Source organism: Haliotis rubra, unplaced genomic scaffold, assembly GCF_003918875.1.
Source record: "Haliotis rubra isolate DU_JTF1 unplaced genomic scaffold, ASM391887v1 Scf109, whole genome shotgun sequence".
NCBI classification, from domain to species: domain Eukaryota; kingdom Metazoa; phylum Mollusca; class Gastropoda; order Lepetellida; family Haliotidae; genus Haliotis; species Haliotis rubra.
This window is the reverse complement of record NW_025764992.1, coordinates 2064097-2085231: the sequence shown is the minus strand read 5'-3', so window position 1 is coordinate 2085231 and position 21135 is coordinate 2064097. Positions and strand designations below refer to the sequence as shown.

The 21135-nt window shown below is 42.2% G+C and overlaps 1 protein-coding gene across 2 annotated transcripts in view; it reads left to right on the top strand.

Moving 5' to 3' along the window:
* LOC124282742 (diacylglycerol kinase zeta-like) overlaps positions 1–21135 on the top strand; it is a 388746-nt gene that overhangs the window by 11131 nt on the left and 356480 nt on the right. Inside the window, exon 1 of one of the 2 annotated variants that reach the window (XM_046718803.1) lies at positions 11526–11653. The exons of the other annotated variant lie outside the window; for it this stretch is intronic. The gene's annotated coding sequence lies outside the window, so the exon portion shown is untranslated. Of the gene's footprint in view, positions 1–11525; positions 11654–21135 lie in introns of those variants that run through there. 2 annotated transcript variants of the gene reach the window in all.

The window sequence follows — 21135 nt, the reverse complement described above, 5'->3', positions numbered from 1 at the left end:
TGGGATCTATGTTGTGACGGGATGGTCGGATGGAGATGGGATCTATGTTGTGACGGGGGTGGTCGGAGGGTGATGGGGATCTATGTTGTGACAGGGGGTGGTCGGAGGGTGATGGGATCTATATTGTGACGGGGTGGTCGGATGGTGATGGGATCTATGTTGTGACAGGGTGGTCGGATGGTGATGGGATCTATATTGTGACAGGGTCGGATGGTGATGGGATCTATGTTGTGACAGGGTGGTCGGATGGTGATGGGATCTATATTGTGACAGGGTGGTCGGATGGTGATGGGATCTATATTGTGACAGGGGTGGTCGGAGGGTGATGGGATCTATATTGTGACAGGGTGGTCGGATGGTGATGGGATCTATATTGTGACAGGGGTGGTCGGATGGTGATGGGATCTATATTGTGACAGGGGTGGTCGGATGGTGATGGGATCTATATTGTGACAGGGTGGTCGGATGGTGATGGGATCTATATTGTGACGGGGTGGTCGGATGGTGATGGGATCTATATTGTGACAGGGTGGTCGGAGGGTGATGGGGATCTGTATATTGTGACAGAGGTGGTCGGATGGTGATGGGATCTATATTGTGACAGAAGGGTGGTCGGATGGTGATGGGATCTATATTGTGACAGGGTGGTCGGAGGGTGATGGGGATCTATATTGTGACAGGGGTGGTCGGATGGTGATGGGATCTATATTGTGACAGGGTGGTCGGATGGTGATGGGATCTATATTGTGACAGGGTGGTCGGATGGTGATGGGATCTATATTGTGACGGGGTGGTCGGAGGGTGATGGGATCTATATTGTGACAGGGTGGTCGGATGGTGATGGGATCTATATTGTGACAGGGTGGTCGGATGGTGATGGGATCTATATTGTGACAGGGTGGTCGGAGGGTGATGGGATCTATATTGTGACAGGGTGGTCGGATGGTGATGGGATCTATATTGTGACGGGTGGTCGGATGGAGATGGGATCTATATTGTGACGGGGTGGTCGGATGGTGATAGGATCTATATTGTGACAGGGTGGTCGGATGGTGATGGGATCTATATTGTGACAGGGTGGTCGGATGGTGATGGGATCTATATTGTGACAGAAGGGTGGTCGGAGGGTGATGGGGATCTATATTGTGACGGGGTGGTCGGATGGTGATGGGATCTATATTGTGACAGGGTGGTCGGATGGTGATGGGATCTATATTGTGACAGGGTGGTCGGAGGGTGATGGGGATCTATATTGTGACGGGGTGGTCGGATGGTGATGGGATCTATATTGTGACGGGGTGGTCGGATGGTGATGGGATCTATGTTGTGACGGGGTGGTCGGATGGTGATGGGATCTATATTGTGACGGGGTGGTCGGAGGGTGATGGGATCTATATTGTGACGGGGTGGTCGGATGGTGATGGGATCTATATTGTGACGGGGTGGTCGGATGGTGATGGGATCTATATTGTGACGGGGTGGTCGGATGGTGATGGGATCTATGTTGTGACGGGGTGGTCTGATGGAGATGGGATCTATATTGTGACGGGGTGGTCGGAGGGTAATGGGGATTTATATTGTGACGGGGTGGTCGGATGGTGATGGGATCTATATTGTGACGGGGTGGTCGGATGGTGATGGGATCTATATTGTGACGGGGTGGTCGGAGGGTGATGGGGATCTATATTGTGACGGGGTGGTCGGATGGTGATGGGATCTATATTGTGACGGGGTGGTCGGAGGGTGATGGGATCTATATTGTGACGGGGTGGTCGGATGGTGATGGGATCTATATTGTGACGGGGTGGTCGGATGGAGATGGGATCTATATTGTGACGGGGTGGTCGGATGGAGATGGGATTTATATTGTGACGGGGTGGTCGGATGGAGATGGGATCTATATTGTGACGGGGTGGTCGGAGGGTGATGGGATCTATATTGTGACGGGGTGGTCGGATGGAGATGGGATCTATATTGTGACGGGGTGGTCGGAGGGTGATGGGATCTGTATTGTGACGGGGTGGTCGGATGGTGATGGGATCTATATTGTGACGGGGTGGTCGGATGGTGATTGGATCTATATTGTGACGGGGCGGTCGGATGGTGATGGAATGGTGGCGGGAACTTCTTTTGTCTGTGGAAGAACTGATCAGATAACAAAGAAATCTCTTTTGCATTACGATTTTATTAGAAAATCAATATGGTTGCCGTCACAGCTAACTGAATCAGCGGTTTGTTAAATATTGAGTCCATATTGCTCAATGTATCCATTGACAGAGATACGTTTACACCATAATGCCGTGTCAGCAATAATACCAATCTGATTTTATGTTCATGATTTACCTCAGTCATGCGTAACAGAATCTTATGATCGCGGGTTCGAATCCCAAATTCATACAATGCTGTTTTCTGTCAGTAACATGCCCGTACTCCTGGGATTCACCCAACTGGTAAACGTTCATGAATGATCGTGGATCTGCAAACCAGTGATCAACGATCCTCATCATCGGGATTCGATGAGGCACAATCGGCCAATACACATGACCTGACCATCCAATTCCCTATGAAGATACAGTCTAGGCGCCGTAATGAGACATGCAGAGTTACATCCCTTGGGCACGCCAGAAACCGCAGGTTGGGTCTAGGCTTCTCTGCACCTAACCGTAACCGTGGGTTTCATACAAGTTGCAAACACCTAAAACAAACTTTGTGGATAACAAATTCCTTTAAGACCTTGCTGGAATATTGCTAAAAGCGGCGTAAAACCATACTCACTCACTCATTTACTCGCTCACTCTCTCTCTCACGCACGCACGCACACACGTACGTACGTACTTGCTTTTATTTACCTTGAATAACTGTGTTCAGGTAATAGCTCCTTCCTATTTGCTAAACGTGTTTAAGATCTATACACATATTTCCAGTGAGAGTGTGCGTGGGCAATAAGAGGACTTGGTTGCTGCCCGGGACTAATTAATTGCGTTGAAAACGGCAGGCCCAGCGGGAGAGCGTGTGTTCAATTGTACTTACCCTATACTCTACGAATGTAAGAAGTCAGAAAGAGAGACACACTAAAATTACGGGCATGTATATCAATGTCATATTTCAGAGAATGGCTTTTCCAGAAATCACGATGTCAGTGTGAAGTTTCATTCCACGTAGCCTTCAGACATTATTCACCTTGAACGGGAAACCCGACGGATGAGTAGACTTTGGCCACGTCTTTTGAGTCAAATAGTGTCAGCGTGTAAAGTAAAACATATCCCTTCCCAAGGAAAATTCACTATTCCCTCAATAAATCCATCACAACAGGACCGAGTGTCGTCTGCAGAATGTCGTCTGCGGATATGGTAATGAACTCTTTATCTATTGTGATGATGTTGAATGATTTAAGTCTAAGGAAATAGAGGCTGGCACTAGTCTATAATGGCCTGACGGAACTTTTTTATAGCAATTTTTATTGTATTTCTGAGTCCTTGTGACAGACGCCAGACGCCAAGAGTAGTGCCTGGTCCAACTCAGATGTGAAAAAATTACAGACAACTTCAGAAAACAGAAGCAAGGTTATTACATGACTGCAAAAGGCTATTGTTGTGCATGATTACTCTGTTAGTATGGTTCATATTACATTTATAAACAAATCGATGACACCCACGACTCACTGTTCATATAATATGCAGAAACGTGGGCTAGCATTATTGATTATTCAGTGCATTTTAAGTAATGCATTATGTATCTTTTAGATTATCAGATTAACAGTAGAAACTATTGACAGTAACTACGCGTGTTTATTGGCATGTTTAAGGCATTCTCCACCTACATCATCTTCAGACTGCACACGTGACGCATCACAAAATAAGATATACATGAGCGTTAGCAATTGAATGCTCATAAACATAAGTGCAAAACAGCGTAAACTATGGCTAATGCATATGGATGTTTTTGTTTTTGGCTGGTGGTGGGCCTATTGCTGGTAGGCGAAGGCATAGGCACATAAGTTGATAGACGGAATCCGATGAAATTATGCGTACTACTACTACTACTACTACTACCACTACTACGACGACGACGACAACACTACTACTGCTGCTACAGCTGCTGCTACTACTACCACTACTACTGCTGCTTCTGCTACTGTTACTGTTACTGCTGCTGCTACTACTACTACTACGACGACGACAACACTACCACTGCTGCTGCTACTACTACCACTACTACTGCTGCTACTGCTACTGTTACTGCTACTGCTGCTGCTACTACTACTACTACTACGACGACGACAACACTACTGCTGCTGCTGCTACTACTACCACTACTACTGCTACTACTACCACTACTGCTGTTGCTACTGTTACTGCTACTACTACTACTGCTGCTGCTACTACTACCACTAATACTGCTGCTGCTACTACTGCTGTTGCTACTGTTACTGCTACTACTACTACTGCTGCTGCTACTACTACCACTACTACTGCTGCTGCTACTACCACCACTACTGCTACTGCTGCTACCACTACTACTGTTGCTGCTACTGCTACTGTTACTACTACTGCTGCTACTACTACTGCTGTTGCTGCTGCTACTGTTACTGCTGCTACTACTACTACCACAACTACTGCTGCTACCACTACTACTGCTGCTACCGCTACTACTGCTGCTACCGCTACTACTACTACTACTGCTGCTGCTGCTGCTAATACACCATCGGCTGGAATATTGCCTAAGGTGGCGTTATACAACAAACTACTGCTACAAATGCTACTACTACTGATGTTAGTGATTTTGCTGCTACACCTGCTGCGTCTACTACTACTACCGCTGCTACTGCTTCTACTACTACTTTTTACTGTTTGAATCCAGGTTCCCCACGATTGTATTTCAAGGTTTGTCTGCACCATACCCCTCCTAGTGGGTTTCACCAAAATCCAACATCAGAGACCTGGCTTCAGGGTGCCCTTCTACATCAAGCTGACACGCCCTGATTTAACTGGCGGCGTTACACCCGACTCACTTACTCACTCACTCACTCACTCCAGCTATCTAAATACGAGGAAGACCAATAATGGCTTCACTGGTTCACACATTCACCAAAACTATACCGGGTAGATTTGAACCCGGGGGTCATTCAGCACCACTCGATTATTTCCGTAAAGTTGCAAGAAGCCTTTCACTAATGTTCACGAATGCATTGGGCTTACCCAACCTCGTACGCGACATAATGAATTCATGCTGCATAACTTGTCCTAACAGTTGTTAAAAGACAGATATATTTTTTATTGAATACCCTTTATATCCGTGTCACGTTTCATATCTCAGCTGCATTTGCCATGAAAAGGTTGCATTCCAATCTTTTCGTGCAGGCATTTTTTTAGGCGTGAGCGCCATTACTTCCTCATCGGGACAAGGACATCGAGGAAATTATTTTCTGCGACAACTATCACTTGGAAATATAAATATTCTTTCTTCATGTACAGTTTTTATCATTTTTCTATCCTCAACCATTGTTAACGTCAGAGTCAGAGACGATTTTGAAAGTCGTCGATCAAAGAATAGGTTGGTGGCTTTGGCGACGTTTCTCGCCATGGTTTGGGACAAAGGTCAAGGACACAGGGTAGATAATCCATCTGTCAGTATATACGGTTTCATGGCAGGATGATCAAGCCACGTTCATAATGACCCCCATAGCCTGATCATCGGGCACATTTAGAAACGCAGTTTTGTCACAGGAAGCGTCGTGTTAGCGGACATCCCAGTGGATAGTTAGTTAGGTAATATGTCCAAAATGAATTATTCGTTGGCAGCGGTGGAGATGAATGAATAGTTTGGTTTGTCGAAAATACCCGAATCCGCTAATCAATGTAAAGGTAATTTAATGACATATGAAGTCTTTCTGTGCATGCTGCCACTGGTCATTTCACTTGGAAAACGGAAGAAACGGTGGTTCTTTCCCATGTTCGATGATGCCGTGCATCCCCAGGCAACACAATACACCATCGTACCATTATAAAAAACGACAGAAACAACACGATTTGTACTACTGTAGCGCTTGGTCTTTGGCAATATGGCGGACTCCAGGGCCCCGTTTCACAAAGCTCTCGTAAGCCTAAGATCTCGTAACTTTTCTCGTAGCATTCGTACCTCCTATACTGTAACATAGGGAGTACGAATGCTACGAGAAAAATTACGAGATCTTAGGCTTATGAGAGCTTTGTGAAACGGGGCCCAGGCACATTTGACGTCACGAGCGGAAAGGTCACGTGGGTTCCAGCGAAATATGCATAATGGCCGAAGCTGAGATTTACGGAAACTGTTTTCGCGATTAAAACATAATTACATGTATACATAAATTTGGGAATATGTTTCTGATGACTTTATCTTTCACCCAGCAAATTATTGCTATTCACTCGTATTCTCCTTTAAGGAAGATCTTCCAAAGACCATAGCAACCAGGTCTAGTACCTAGTAGGAGAGGTGGGATAGCCGAGTAGTTAAAGCGTTCGCTTGTCACACCGAAGACTCGGATTCGACACCCTACATGGATACAACGTGTGAAGATCATGGCTGATATTCCCTGCAGTGATATTGCTGGCATATTGCTAAAAGCGGCGTAAAACTGTACTCACTCCCCATACCTAGCAGCTCTTGTGGCCACACAATGTAGAGGCAAATCCTGCCATGTTATCTTGGGGTCCTTCCTCCCCCCGGGGTCGTGAAAGGGTACAGTCATATACCGAAGGAGGAACACTGTCTCACTGGATCCGGGATCCGGCAGCGACCACGTGGGGTTGGACGTGCTCAATGCAACGTTGACAAGAAAGGAACGCAAATTCATCACGTACATCACATTTAGATTTATTTGTTCCACATCAGCGTTAGAAGGGTTGTTTTACAAGATATAATACTATTGAATAAAACTGTCTACTTCTGGTGGTAAGTTGATCATATTTAATACACCAACCTTTTAAACCTTTTAACAACCGGACAGATATTGAGAGGCGTACAATTCTTGTAATGATGGTGGTGTAACAATTTCTATGATTGGTGTAACTTCGGGGCTAACGGAGATATAACTATAGGCCTGACACAGGTGTAACTACAGGCCTGATGCAGGTACAACTATAGGCCTGCCGGAGGTGTAACTATAGGCCTGACACAGGTGTAACTATAGGCCTGACGCAGGTATAACTATAGGCATGACGCAGGTATAACTATAGGCCTGACACAGGTGTAACTATATAGGCATGACGCAGGTATAACTATATAGGCATGACGCAGGTGTAACTATAGGCATGACGCAGGTATAACTATAGGCCTGACGGAGATGTAACCACAGGCATGACGCAGGTATAACTATAGGCCTGACGCAGGTATAACTATACGCATGACGGAGGTGTAACTATCGGCCTGACGGAGATGTAACCACAGGCATGGCACAGGTATAACTATATAGGCATGACGCAGGTATAACTATATAGGCATGATGCAGGTATAACTATATAGGCATGATGCAGGTACAACTATAGGCCTGACGCAGGTATAACTATAGGCCTGACGGAGGTGTAACCACAGGCATGACGCAGGTATAACTATATAGGTCTGATGCAGGTATAACTATAGGCGTGACGGAGGTATAACTATAGGCCTGACGCAGGTATTACTATAGGCCTGACGGAGGTGTAACCACAGGCATGACGCAGGTATAACTATAGGACTTACGCAGTTATAACTATAGGCATGACGGGGATGTAACCACAGGCATGACGGGGATGTAACCACAGGCATGACGCAGGTATAACTGTAGGCCTGACGTAGGTGTAACTATAGGTCTGACGGAGGTATAACTATAGGCGTGACGGAGGTATAACTATAGGCCTGACGCAGGTATAACTATAGGCCTGACGGAGGTATAACTGTAGGCCTGACGCAGGTATAACTGTAGGCCTGACGGAGTAGTAACTATAGGCCTGATGGAGGTGTAACTATAGGCCTGACGTAGGTGTAACTATAGGCCTGACGGAGGTATAACTATAGGCCTGACGGAGATGTACCTACAGGCATGACGCAGGTATAACTATAGGCCTGACGCAGGTATAACTATATGACGCAGGTATAACTATAGGCATGACGGAGATGTAACCACAGGCATGACGCAGGTATAACTACAGGCATGAATCAGGGGTAACTATATGCGTGACGTAGGTATAAATATAGGCCTGACGCAGGTATAACTATAGGCCTGACGGAGGGGTAACTACAGGCCTGACGGAGATGTAACTATACGCATGACGGAGGTGTAACTATCGGCCTGACGGAGATGTAACCACAGGCATGACGCAGGTATAACTATATAGGCATGACGCAGGTATAACTATAGGCATGACGCAGGTATAACTACAGGCATGAATCGGGGGTAACTATATGCGTGACGCAGGTATAACTATAGGCATGACGCAGGTATAACCATAGGCATGACGGAGGTGTAACCACAGGCACGACGCAGGTGTAACTATAGGCCTGACGGAGGTATAACTATAGGCATGCCGGAGATGTAACTGTAGGCCTGACGCAGGTATAACTACAGACATGACTCAGGTGTAACTATATAGGCGTGACGCAGGTATAACTATAGGCGTGACGGAGATGTAACCACAGGCATGACTCAGGTATAACTATATAGGCCTGATGCAGGTATAACTATAGGCGTGACGGAGGTATGATTATAGGCATGACGCAGGTATAACTACAGGCATGACGCAGGTGTAACTATATAGGCATGACGCAGGTATAACTATAGGCGTGACGCAGGTATAACTATAGGCATGGCGGAGGTGTAACCACAGGCATGACGCAGGTATAACTATATATATAACTATATATGCATGACGCAGGTATAACTATAGGCCTGATGCAGGTATAACTATAGGCGTGACGCAGGTATAACTATAGGCGTGACGGAGATGTAACCACAGGCATGACGCAGGTATAAATATATAGGCATGACGCAGGTATAACTATAGGCCTGACGGAGGTGTAACTATAGGCCTGACGGAGGTATAACTATAGGCGTGATGCGGGTAAAACTATAGTCGGGACGCAGGTATATCTATAGGCCTGACGGAGGCGTAACCGCAGACCTTACGCAGGTATAACTATAGGCATGACGCAGGTATAACTATAGGCATGACGCAGGTATAACTATAGACATGACGCAGGTATAACTATAGGCATGACGCAGGTATATCTATAGGCCTGACGGAGGCGTAACCGCAGACCTGACGCAGGTATAACTATAGGCCTGACGCAGGTATAACTATAGGCATAACGCAGGTATAACTATAGGCATGGCGGAGGTGTAACCACAGGCATGACGCAGGTATAACTATATATGCATGACGCAGGTATAACTATAGGCCTGATGCAGGTATAACTATAGGCGTGACGCAGGTATAACTATAGGCATGACGCAGGTATAACTATAGGCATGACGCAGGTATAACTATAGGCATGACGCAGGTATAACTATAGGCATGACGGAAGTGTAACCACAGGCATGACGCAAATATATCTATAGGCCTGACGGAGGCGTAACCGCAGACCTGACGCAGGTATAACTATAGGCATGACGCAGGTATAACTATAGACATGACGCAGGTATAACTATAGGCATGACGCAGGTATATCTATAGGCCGACGGAGGCGTAACCGCAGACCTGACGCAGGTATAACTATAGGCATGACGCAGGTATAACTATAGGCATGACGCAGGTATAACTATAGGCATGACGGAAGTGTAACCACAGGCATGACGCAGGTATAACTATAGGAGTGACGCTGGTAAAACTATAGTCGGGACGCAAGTATATCTATAGGCCTGACGGAGGCGTAACCGCAGACCTGACGCAGGTGTAACTATAGGCATGACGCAGGTATAACTATAGGCATGACGGAGATGTAACTATAGGCATGACGGAAGTGTAACCACAGGCATGACGCAGGTATATCTATAGGCCTGACGGAGGCGTAACCGCAGACCTGACGCAGGTAAAACTATAGGCATGACGCAGGTATAACTATAGGCATGACGCAGGTATAACTATAGGCATGACGCAGGTAAAACTATAGGCATGACGGAAGTGTAACCACAGGCATGACGCAAATATATCTATAGGCCTGACGGAGGCGTAACCGCAGACCTTACGCAGGTATAACTATAGGCATGACGCAGGTATAACTATAGGCATGACGCAGGTATATCTATAGGCCTGACGGAGGCGTAACCGCAGACCTGACGCAGGTATAACTATAGGCATGACGCAGGTATAACTATAGGCATGACGGAAGTGTAACCACAGGCATGACGCAGGTATAACTATAGGAGTGACGCGGGTAAAACTATAGTCGGGACGCAGGTATATCTATAGGCCTGACGGAGGCGTAACCGCAGACCTGACGCAGGTGTAACTATAGGCATGACGCAGGTATAACTATAGGCATGACGGAGATGTAACTACGGGTCTGACAGTGTTGTAGCCAGTTTGAAAGGAGCGAAAGAAGGCCTGTCTGGGTGAAACCGATAAAGAAGGGGTGTAGCTATATTACGCTCATTTTAAAACATAATATAATTCATTTGGGATCCTGTGAATCGAAACTAATTTTTACCAGCAGTTAAAGTAAAAATATTCATAGTTTTCAAAACCAATTGTTCTGTTGGCTTCCCTGCTAAAACCGCTCATATGATTGAATGATTGGTGAACAAGGAAGCACACCTTGTATTTGAAGCGTCTTGCAATCCTTGACTAGTTGGAGTAAATTCTTGACAGTGACCACAACTTGAACTTGAGCACGTTATTTTGGCACGTGTCTAGGCCTACAACGTATGATTAAAAATTGGTTTAAAATGTGATTGGAAAATGTGTAGTAATGTAAACACTCAATGCAGGTTTTCACAGGTACTTGAGCTTATAATAAAGACATTTCTCCACACGCTTTTGCGTGAACAAATTGGCACTTTCAAGCAGCCACTCATTTGTTTGCGTGTTTGATGTGGTCATATGAATAGCGACATGTTCCTCCGTTAAAAAATCGAATGGAAATATATATCACGATTTCACGGTTATTTTCCACAAAAATAGAAACGATAAGTCACGTCTTGGGAAGAGGTGGCTGTATCCATGGATACCGCGCTATTTTCTGTGATCTAGACAATTATAATAATTTCTCTTTCTACTCAGAGCAAAATGGTAGAGACAGAAAACATTAGAAATTGTGAATGGATGTCCATCGCGTCAGTTTTAGAAAATCAATAACTTCGGAGCACATTGCTCGTCAATGGAGGGATTAGATAAACGGGTCTGTGTAAATAGAAAATAAGCAATTACTATGAGAACGTCCACAGGCACTTAGATATTGTTTTCATTAAAGCTAATCATAACTCCCGTGAATACCGCATAGTAATTATTTTATCAACGACGCCGTTGCTATGGAATCTTACAGGTGAGCGAGGGCCACGCCCACACCTCCCACGCACGATTGTGATATCCCATCGTGCATTCGGGCAACATGGCGGGGAAGTTTGTGTTCGTCGACTAACTTATGTCAACACGTACCACATACAAACAGAGACTGTCCAAGTTGGATATACACATTTTTTGAGGTATGTTTTTTTGTGGCAAGCGATTTTAATTACTTCAGGGCGTGTAAACAATCGTAGTCATACGATCGATTGAAAGGTGTTCGTGGCCGATCGCATGCCGTGGCCGTCAGTGTTCGTCTGTAGATTCTATGCTGTGCTGTGCAAGCGAAGAGACTCTTGACACTGAATTGCCCAACTCACTGATCCACGATCGGCTAATCGTCTGTCTGTACTCCCCTGCGACCAGTGACAAATTACAGCAATAGTTTCACATTTTTGGCCAGTTGACACGCCTCACTCTTAACAAACAAATGTTGCATTCGATTCGGTTTCGGAATGTGGTTTGTAGGGAGGTTCCTTGTGAAGATGTCATTCATCTTTTTGTGTGGTCTGTCGTGTCTATCAGCTGATAGGAACAGTACTGGATAGATATATGACTGATTATTTTCAAGAAAACGTTGTATTAGGGACATGGATATATATAACTTAACTAGTAGATAACAGTGTTTATTAGACCGCAGTGAACATGTGCCTTACAGGAAATACGTCGGTTTTATGAACTTTGACATAATTGAAAAAACGTACCAGGGAAATTCAAACAGTCAACTTAATTGACCTTAGTGAAAAACCTGGTTGTTGCTGTTACGATTTTATATTAAGTGTTCATGATAAGTGTTTTTAAGTAATTGGAAAACAAATCCTGATAACTATATATCTTTTCAACATGTTCATGGAAAGTCATCAATAACAAGAGTTGAGTTGAATTGGGCTTTACGTCACAGCATTATTCCAGCCATATAGTGACGAGAACAGGTCTGCACTAATAACCATTGTAGGTACACAGTCAAAATGAGATTTATTTCAAAAACATATAATCAATAACAAGAAGTTCATCATCCATGAAGTTTTGTCATCTCGTGCTGGCTAGCGAACAGTTATCGCCGCGTAACAGTTATCGCCAAAACATAAGTATCACACGTGCGCATTTCCGGTCACTTACAATTCCGGTATTTTTTCCCACAGTATTTGACAACAATAAAGGACAGCAAAAGAAAATTCTTCACGGAAAGTAACACAAGAGAAAACTTAAAGATGAAGTTATGAACCTTATAAAAACAATAACTTCATCGGGGGGATGTCCCACGACCTATATAATAGCAAGTTCAAGTTCACAAGTCAATAATTGTTTCATTCCCTATCAATCTACTGTAAAAGTAACACTCACATAGTCACATGATCAATTATTTGAGGTTACTGTATGATGGCATGAGAAATTCTGCATGGCAATTATTGTTACAGTTTGTTTTGAGAAAACACCTATTTATACTGCCATGCTTCCCTTATATAAAAACATGATCGGCAGCAGTGAACGTCTGGGCACATCGATGAATAGCTAATTAAGTATCATAATTAATTCTGTTTCGTTAGTTTAACGAACGGCTTAGTAATTTGTACATACCGCTAAAATATGGCGATAACTCATTAACTGTTCGGTAGCCAGTATACCACCAACATCTAGAATGACACTAAAACAAACCAAATCATCAATAACCTTGCACTGACTCATGTATGGCAGTAATAGTTTGTATTTTCAAGTTTGATCTACTTTGTGGACAAGTTCATAGAATATCTGTCTGGAGAGCAGAGGGTCTGTGGTTAAAACCCTGGCCTCCTTGTACCAAAAACATACAGGTGTGACGTTTGTCGTTACTCTGGCTATTGCTGTGCATAACAGTAGTGTTGGGAATTGGTTAAAATCTCAAAATTGTGGATTGCTTCATTACAACCGATCAATCATCAAAAATAATTGGTTAGCGTCATTTCCGAATTTTTCCTGGTTATTTTTGTTAATGCATAAAATCATAAAGAAAAAACATGAAGTTCTGTGGTTGTTTTTTTTGGCAAATTTCACATCTTGAAAGGATGACTAATATGTTAGGAACATAACTTTCTTGGGTTTTTTAAAATAAATTCAATCATGACTTGGAACAAGCTTGTAGTGCTCATGACATGTTACCATTAAAACCAACCTTGTGAAAAATATTGTTAATGCAAAAAGTGTTCCAGAATTGTTTGTGTTCGATCATGAGAAAACATGATCGATTGCTTGGTCGTTTAGTCACTGCGACCAATCTTTGATTATTTCAATTAATCGGACCACCACTACATAACAGTATAGAGAAAGACTGCTTGGCTCAGAGTCTGTGTACTGTGTTATTGTGAGAGTGGGGTGTGGTAAACAGTGACATGGTATCTAAGTGTTCAGTGATGGCATAATGGTAGAGGATGGGAGTGATCAGTGTATGAATTAATTTGGAAAAGTCACTGGCCAGGGCTAGTTAAATAAAAATGTTACTAGCCCACATCATACTTCACTGGCCCTGCAAAATATCAATATCAAAATGCACAGCGGTCAGAATTGGTGTGATATTTGGTAATTGAAGATAATAATAATAATAATAATAGGCCATTTATATAGCGCCTTTCCACGTCACAGGGATATGCTCAAAGCGCTTCCTGAGCTCAAGTTAAAACTATATACAGTTGGCAGGTACGGATGATTGGAAGTCACTTGTAGCGAAGAAATAGATGAGTCTTTAGTCGTGTTTTGAATGTACTTAGGGAAGGAGATGATTTTAACTCGATAGGGAGAGAGTTCCACAGAGAAGAAGATGGTAAGTTATTGTCGACCCTTGGAAGCAATATAAATCAAACAAACAGGAAAGCTCAGATTTCTTTCTTTATTCCTTAAATACAGGTTGGAGAAAACACAGCACTTCTAGTGCAAAAGATAAGATTGAAACCTTAATAATTGACTCCATCATATTCATGTGCATTAAATAAAGAACAAATTATCTGAGATTTTCAGCTGGCCAGACGGGATAGCTTTAACAATATATTACTAGCCCGATTCACAATCAGCTGGCATTTGGCTAGTGGGCCAGTATATAGTAGGTATTTCGAATGCTGGGAGTGATGGTAGGGGATGGAGGTGGGGTTGGGTAGTCTGTACTGGAATGATACATCAGGTAAATTATGTGCATGCACTTCACTGTATAGATTTAGTAATCTTGAACATTACAGTTAAACTCCATATCACTTCATTTTTCAAGTTATATAATGTCTTGATAAAAGTTATTATTATGAAAATCTTGTTCATTCAGTAAAAAAATTATTTGTTATATCAACCTAGCATCATGGCCTTATGTACTTATTTTTATGGAAGAAGAAGATTTTGAAATAGTTTATGTCAGAAAATGTATAAATTCAATAATGTAATAAATAGTTGATAAATATTTTGGTCATCTGTTTGGAAAATTTTCATTGTATTGCAAGGGGTCAGAAATTGTTTTGAGTGAGTAGCATTTTATTTAGTTTTTTAATGCAACATAATGTAATCGTTAAGATGAGAAAGTCACAATAACTCGGTGCGCCTAGTGGCTGCAAGAGTTGTATGCTCCTCATGGAGTTGAGATTGATAATACAATGTGCCGTTGAGATTGACATCCAATGATCAAGGGGGAAATACCAGCGCCTTGAGCATGCACTTGTTGCGAGGACATGTGCGCTATATAAATATCCTGTAATAATAAAATAATAATAATATTTAGTCTTTTTTATATATAACTGTATCATATACTATTAAAAAAATAAGTATCATCCTGTTCTTTCATATTACTATATTTATCTGGCTGGGCATAAAGTATAGTTATGATGACACGGGCATAAAATAATAAGGTAATCCTCAACATATTTTGAGGAGTATATCACATTGAGTTTCAATGATTTCATTTCAATATTTACATCTGTCATATATCTTCGAATTAAGTCATAAAAAATCTCATATTTCTTTTCGAGAAATATGTTGCTATGATATGTTGAAATAATGCTGATACCGAATCAAATTTCAACTTTCCTTTCCAAAATACATTGATCTTCTTAATAAAAGTGTGGAACTTATGTATCTATCACAACTGTCACATAATGAAAACCACCCCCACCCCCCACGCCCCATGAAGATCTGGGTTAGAATTGATCTTCAGCAACCCATGCTTGTTGTAAGAGGCGACTAACAGGATCAGGTGGTCAGTTGTTTTTTTAAAGTGACTAACACATGTCATTGTATCCCAGTTGCGTAGATCGATGCTCATGATGTTAATCACAGGATTGTCTGGTCCAGAGTAAGTTATTACATTACCTGATCATTTGTTATGATGCATTTTAATAATGCTACAGGTCATGTATTATCTGGCCTATACAGAGATGAACAAACAAAGAAAATATAGTGCTGCGGGCTTCGCCTATTTATGAATCACGCTTAGGTATTTATGATGAGATTTTGTACATAAAACAGTCAGTGTCACCATTATTCTCTCTGGCTATATTTGTGTATGTTAATATCTCCTCACACAACTTGCAACAATAGCTGTTTACTCCAGTGATGGTTGCTTAGCCTGTGTATTTCACCTGTCCAGGTTCATGGATTGCTCACCTGTGTATTTTACCTGTCCAGGTTGATGGCTGCTCACCTGTGTGTTTTACCTGTCCAGGTTGATGGTTGCTCACCTGTGTATTTTACCGGTCAAACTTGATGGTTGCTCACCTGTGTATTTTACCTGTCCAGGTTCATGGTTGCTTACCTGTTGTTTTATGCGTCCAAATTGATTGCTGCTTATCTGTGTATTTTACCTGTCCAGGTTGATGGTTGCCTATCTGTGTATATTACCTGTCCAGGTTCATGGCTGCTCACCTGTGTATATTACCTGTCCAGGTTCATGGCTGCTCACCTGTGTATATTTACCTGTCCAGGTTCATGGCTGCTCACCTGTGTATATTACCTGTCCAGGTTCATGGCTGCTCACCTGTGTGTTTTACCTGTCCAGGTTCATGGTTGCTCACCTGTGTATTTTACCTGTCCAGGTTGATGGCTGCCTATCTGTGTATATTACCTGTCCAGGTTGATGGTTGCTTATCTGTGTGTTTTACTTGTCCAGGTTGATAGTTGCTTACCTGTGTATTTTACATTGTCAAGGCTGATGGTTGGTTATCTGTGTATATTACCTGTCCAGGTTGATGGTTGCCTATCTGTGTATATTACCTGTCCAGGTTGATGGTTGCTTATCTGTGTGTTTTACTTGTCCAGGTTGATAGTTGCTTACCTGTGTATTTTACGTTGTCAAGGCTGATGGTTGATTATCTGTGTATATTACCTGTCCAGGTTCATAATTTCTCACCTGTGTATTCTACCTGTGTTGGTTGATGGTTACTTGTCTATATATTACACCTGTCCATGTTGACGGTTGCTCACCTGTGGAGGTTGATTGCTGCTTATCTGTGTATATTACCTGTCCAGGTTGATGATTGCTTACATGTGTGTTTTACCTGTCCAGGTTGATGATTGCTTACATGTGTGTTTTACCTGTCCAGGTTGATGGTTGCTTACCTGTGTTTTACCTGTGCAAATTAATTGCTGCTTATCTGTGTATATTACCTGTCCAGGTTGATGGTTGCTTACATGTGTGTTTTACCTGTCCAGGTTGATGGTTGCTTACCTGTGTGTTTTACCTGTCCAGGTTGATGGTTGCTTACATGTGTGTTTTACCTGTCCAGGTTGATGGCTGCTTACCTGTGTTTTACCTGTGCAAATTAATTATTGCTACCTGTACCCTGTCCAGGTTAATTGGCTGCTTATCTGTGTATTTTACCTGTCCAGGTTGATGGTTGCTTACCTGTGTGTTTTACCTGTCCAGGTTGATGGTTGCTTACCTGTGTGTTTTACCTGTCCAGGTTGATGATTGCTTACATGTGTGTTTTACCTGTCCAGGTTGATGGTTGCTTACCTGTGTTTTACCTGTGCAAATTAATTGCTGCTTATCTGTGTGTTTTACCTGTCCAGGTTGATGGTTGCTTATCTGTGTGTTTTACCTGTCCAGGTTGATGGTTGCTTATCTGTGTGTTTTACCTGTCCAGGTGAGAAGAGTTGCACACTTGAGTGACCATGGCCCAAATGTTATCTGATGGCAGAGAAAGCTTGTGTTCCCATGTTTTCCGCTTGTCCCTTGTCCTCCATTTTGTAATGGTCATGTTTGGGCGATCAAACACTGATTGTGATCACTCCGACAACTGATACATTTGTTACACTGTCAGTGGACAATGATAGCTTCGTCCTGCTGTTAGCTGAGCCACATTCAAGTACGAGACAGAAAGTTATCCAGGTTTTCCAAAGGCTGACATTCAGTCCCCATCTGTGACATGTGTCAGTAATATTTCCAAATTGAACCAAAGTCCTTCCTAATTCATGTTATATTGTCATAACTAAAGGTATGTCATTCTCAATACTGGAACTTTACTTAAAACAAGGCCAACGGACATGATAAAAAGGGAGAGGCTTTCATGCTTAGTTGAAGAGTGAGTGAGTGAGGTTAGTTTTACACCGCATTCCAGATATATTCCAGCTATATGGCGGCGGCCTGTAAATAATCGAGTCTGGACCAGACAATCCAGTGATCAACAGCATGAGCATCGATCTGGGAAATTGGGAACCGATGACATGTGTCAACCAAGTCAGCGAGCCTGACCACCCGATCCCGTTGCTTAGTTGAAGAGAACTGAATGCAGTGTTCAAAATACAATGGGAAAATAACTCAGAATTTAATCAGAAAACAACTTTTAAAAATCTTAATATTGAGCTATTTTATTTTGAAATACATTTGGAATCCTCGATTCTCGCAAGATATTTGCTCAATAGGACATGAGTCATGATTCTCTGTAGAGTCTTGATGACAACTCAAGCATGTCACCATTGAGTGATGTGTCAATGGCGAACCAGTTTGTAAAGCTGACAATACTCTGAAAATGCCCATCCTTGTATTGATTCATGATGTAATTCTGTATCTGAAATATTACGAATATTTATAACAATCCGATCAGATGTACCTTATATCGCCATGTATAAGGTGAGTTTTTCGTAACAGCATTAGAGGGGTTGGAAGGGGCGTGTGTGTCTTCATTATGCACTGGGCAGAATTATTTTACAAATTGTAAATATTTACAAAGATTTATAATAATCTGATCTGATATACCTTATATCGCCATGTATAAGGTGAGTTTTTCGTAATAGCATTAGAGGGGTTTGAAGGGGGTATTCATTATGCAGTGGGTAGAAAATCTTTACAAGTTATAAGTATTTACAAAGATTTATAATAATCTGATCTGATATACCTTATGTCACTATGTCGAAGATGAGTTTGTCATAATCATGATAATAGCATTAGAGGGGTTTGAAGGGGGGTCCAGGTGGATAATCTCACAGTAATAATGGTAATTTCCCAGAATGAAATGAATTTACTTCCAGTCACAAAACTAGATACCGTAACTGGTTGCATGATACTAATTATATTAATATGAAGTCATGCAGTTTGAAACACGAACTAGTAGACATGAACAACCCCTTGCATGCCCAGCTGCTTGGGCTACAGTAAGATTAACATTCAAATTGAGAATCATTACTTGTATCCGACTGTGACTCTTCTGCACATTATTATTAATTAGGGTTGGGATGGGTCGCCGGATGGGTCCTGAGTCACCGGTAGTCTGTCTCACGGTCCCTGAACCACATTAATTTCCCTACTGCCAAGCCCTCCCTGCAATGCAAAAGCCCCAAATGAAGCAAGTCTAGATTTCCCAGGTTCAGGTCTGAATTACACATCTCACTGGGACTCCTTTTCAATTTATATCTAACTATCAAAATTATATGTATTCAGAGACTAAGTTAGTCTAGGTTCTAAGTAAGGTTTTTTATGCAGCCATCTGAATAGTTTTTGCAAGGTTCCAGTAAATCGGTTCCCAACTGCACATTTTTAACTCTTGAGATGTTTTGTTTGTTTGTTTGTCTGTTGTTGTTTACTACCATGTTGTTCCTGCTGTGAAAGTAATCAAGTCTTGACAGACAAACCGGTGATCAACATCATGAGCATCGATCTACTCAATTGGGATACAATGTCTTGACATGTACAACAGGTACATCGGTTGAGTTGGACAGAGTAATATGGTAATGTAACCTCGGTAACATGACATTAAATTTGAACTTACCCATGAAGATCTGGGTTAGAATTGGTCTTCAGAAACCCATGCTTGTCGTAAGAGACAACTAACGGGATCGGCTGGTCAGGCTTGGTGACTTGGTTGACCACATGTCATCATATCCCAATTGCATAGATCAATGCTGTTGATCACTGGATTGTCTGGTCCAGATCCGATTATTTACAGACCGCTGCCATATATCTGTTTTATTGTTGAGTGAGGGGTTAAACGACAGCGACCAATCATTTGAACCTTGCATAAGTAGGTGAGGTAGGCACATTGTGACTGTTATAAAGTGGGATACACCCTCTGTTTCTGACCACATGTGTGCTGTGAATTTTTTGTGTGTGCTTACCTAACTAGTGTTTGAAATTTAGCATTAAAATTATCGGTTCCCTTTTTTAAAAGCTACAGATTTGTTTTGAAATCAACTAACTTCATTGTATCTTCTCAATTTCATCATGTAAAGACCGGCTTCAATATAAAAGTGTTTATCCAGGAAATATTAATATTGCAGCAAGGCTGTAGTGTGTGATAACCTGCCGGGATAGAAATACTTTTGATTCTAAGTGTGCCTTAGTTCACCAGGCAAATATTTTAAATGTGCCTTTCAGAAATCAAGTGTGCCCACATGTTTTTAGAATAAATAACTGTAGCAATGATGATGATCATTTGAAATTTATTGTTAGAAAACAACAAATGTAACCAGTTTCCTGTTATCACTGATATGTCTTCTGTTTAACATGGCTTTCTTAAGCTTCATTTGTTCTGCTTTCCCAACACCTTTATAGCTAAGAATTTTGTGACAGGTTCACTTGTTCAATATAGCTAAAATACACATTTTCCTCTTCAATAACCGAACTATCAGTACTCCCATCACTCTAAATGGAAAAACAACCAGATTTCTTGACATCATCCATCATAATTCCAGTGATTTCCTGGGCGATAAAGTCAATAAATGTTTTTGCTTGTTTGTCATCTGCGCTAGTGTTTTGTTTTGAGGATTAAATGACTGAAGGTTAGTTATGTCTCTAAAAATTTAGGCATGCCATAAGGGCACAAAGAACATTTTTTATTCGTGCCATTTCAATATTTACCGTGCCATGGTATGCTAACATATGGGGTATTTCGAACCCTGACCTGATATTTTGTTTCTGGAGAATATGTCCCAGCGTTGTAAAATACAAAAGGCGAACAAATGCGATCACCTCATAACCCAAAGTGTCAATGCCTCCTAGGCTGGTTAGACGAAGGTGTAGTTATTCATGCCAGTACATTAGCATCAACTGAATGTACGTACAATAGGTGTCAGTGACACTTATCTTCAAGCTCTGCCAAGACATGGCAACCGTTTTTGATAAATCATCCAGATTACCCAATTTCTGGATTGACGAATCAAGCATACATGGTGTTGTTAGAAA